The following is a 3,000-nucleotide window of genomic DNA, read 5'->3' as shown; positions in this document are numbered from 1 at the left end:
TGTTAACACCTGTTGTTATTCTGCCTATGGCAACAATGAATGATGATAAGGAACATGTTCTTCAGGATCCTATAGAACCTATTGCCACACATGAGGGGGAGCAACAACAGACTCAAATATAAGATGTGCCAAATATGGAGGCCCCTAAAAGGTCTCAAAGAGTTAAAAATCAGCTATTCCTGTTGACTATGAAGTATACAATGCTGAGGAATTTCAAATGAAGGATGATCCCACCTCATTTGAAAAAGCCATGAGAACTGATCATTCATCAAAGTGGCTTGAGGCCATAGAAGATGAAATGAAATCTATAAATGCCAATAAAGTTTCGAACTTTGAAATAATTCCTAAAAGAGCCAAAACAGTAGGCTGTAAATGGGTCTATAAAATAAAATTGACTATCAAAGGAATATAGAGAGATATAAAGCACGACTTGTGGAAAAAGGCTTTATATAAAGAGAAGGGATTTATTACAATGAGATATTTTCTCTAGTCTCATGTAAAGATTCTTTCAGAATCATAATGACATTAGTGGCATATTACGATTTAGAATTACATAAGATGGATGTAAAGACGGTATTTCTCAACGGAAACTTAGAGAAAAATGTTTACATGACACAACCGAAAGATTTTGTCATGGAAGAAAAAGAACAAATGGGATGCCGCCTAAAAATCCATTTATAAATCAAAACAAGTTTTAAGACAGTGGTACTTTAAGTTTGATCAGACAATAAGATATTTTGGGTTTAAAGGGAATGTTGAGGATAATTGTGTCTATGCAAAGTTTAAGAAAGAAAAGTTTATCTTTCTTATCCTGTATATGGATGATATCTTATTTGCTAGTAGTGATGTCAGTCTACTGCTGGAGATAAAGAAGTTTTTGTCCTCAAAAATTTAATATGAAATATCTTGGTGAAGCTTCGTTCGTTCTAGGGATTAAGATTCACCGAGATAGAAGTAAAGGGGTATTAGGACTGTCACAAAAGGCATACATAGAAAGGATCTTAAAGTAATTCAGTATGCACAGATATAGTACCTCACCTGCTCCTATATTCAAGGGCGACAGATATGGGGATTTTCAATACCCCAAGAACCAATATGAGATCAATCAAATGAAAGCAGTTCCATATGCTTCAGCTGTCGGAAGCTTGTAATATGCTCAAGTATGTACACGCCCTGACTTGGTATTTGTTATCGGGTTACTTGACAGATTTCAGAGCAATCCTAGAACAGAACACTGGAAATTAGTAAAGAAAGTCTTGCGTTATTTATAAGAAATAAAAGACCTCATGATGACGTATAGAAGATCTGATTCACTCCATATAGTGGGATATTCAGATTCTGATTATGCGGGATATGATAAAAAAAATCATGTCTGGATATGTATTCACTCTCGCAAGAGAAGTTATTTTATGAAAAAGCTCAAACTAAACCGTCACTACATCATCCACAATGTATGACGGTTTGTAGCATGTTATTAGGCAACGGGGCAGGTGAACTGGCTAAAGAAGTTTATACCTGATTTGAAATTGGTTGACGACATCTATAGACCACTTAAGTTATACTACGATAATAATCCAGCAGTACAGTATGTTCACAACAATAAGTCAAGTGGTGCTGCCAAACACATTGACATAAAGTATTATGTTGTGAAAGATAAAGTCCGAAATCATGTTATAAGTCTTGAGTATATAAGTACCGAAAAGATGCTCGCGGATTCGCTTACAGAAGGCTTGCCACCCAACGCGTTCAGTGAACGTGTAGGTTGCATGGGTTTAAGGAAAAGCCTAAAATTCTTGGATAAAAGAAGGGCCAAAGTTAAGTATTTATTTCAGAACAGAGTGGTGTGTTGTAGCTGTTAAATCTATTAGCAATTGACCGTGATGATGAAACATGATCTATACGCTAATCTGTAATGGAATGAACAAAAGTAAATGATATAAAATTGAAAGATGGTAGTGAGATCAAGGGGGAGAATGTTAGTTGATCTCTACCAATATGCCCAACGGTCTATTGGGCCCTTGGATCTACGTCCTGATCGGGGGCGCCTAACCCTAATATGGTTGGTGGGCCCCTGTCGCACAGCACTATAAAAGATAGGTGGAGATCACGGCTCTAACGATGAGGTTGACCTGAGCCGCCATAACCACTGACAGAGAAACACTAATCCAATCTAAAGAAGAGTGTTGCCAGCGACAGGAAGCTCCATTGACTCCGTCGTCGCCTCTGCATCGTCTCCACCACGCTGGACTCCACCGTGCCGAGCTCCCTCGACACTGGCGTCCACGAGGCTACGATGCAACTGTGCTAGGGCGAATTAGAAGAACCATAAGTAAGATGTTTACCCTGATCTACGGGCCTCCGTCTCTAAATATCACTCCATCCTAGAGCACACAGCAGGGTATCTTCTTTTTAAGATTCTTGGCTGGGTGTTAACGAACGCAGCCCAGCCGGCGGCACCTGTCCGGGGCGCACCAAGGACAAGGACTCCAAGAAAGAATCATCGGCGGCAGGTTCGCGGTCGGGAGCGGAGCGGGGCGCATGCGCGAGTACCGGTACGGCGAGGACGAGCACGAGCCCCAGCCGGGGTGCGGGGACAGGGCGGGGCAGGCGGCGGCGAACTGCGCGGCGGTGTGCTGATGCTGCCCGCTGGCGCTGCTCGACGTCCTGCTGCTCGTCACCGTCCGGCTCCCCGCGGGCGTCTTGCGGCGGGTGAGGAGGAGGCGCCACCGCCACCGTGGCCGGGGCGGAGCCGGAACCAACAGGAAGAGGCCGGCCTCCGTGGCGGCGGCGCCCACGTCGCCGTCGGGAAGCAGTGGCAAGGCGATGATCGGCGCGGCCTCGTCGACGCTAGATATCGAGGAGGAGCCGCGCGGCGAGGCAGAGTCGGCGGTAGCGGCGTCGGAGCTGGAGCACGAGATCATGAGCTCCCACTTCTACGGCGCCGGCTTCTGGCGCAGCGTCTCCTCCAGCTCCAGCTCCTCCTCCATGCGCTACCAGTAG

General features: G+C 44.8%; 1 pseudogene; it reads left to right on the top strand.

Moving 5' to 3' along the window:
• Positions 1–2,423: 2,423 nt before the first annotated feature.
• On the top strand, positions 2,424–3,000 carry LOC136476511 (uncharacterized; annotated as a pseudogene).

The sequence above is a fragment of the Miscanthus floridulus genome, chromosome 1 (genome assembly GCF_019320115.1).
Source record: "Miscanthus floridulus cultivar M001 chromosome 1, ASM1932011v1, whole genome shotgun sequence".
Lineage (NCBI taxonomy): Eukaryota > Viridiplantae > Streptophyta > Magnoliopsida > Poales > Poaceae > Miscanthus > Miscanthus floridulus.
This window is presented reverse-complemented; position numbering and strand designations above follow the sequence as displayed.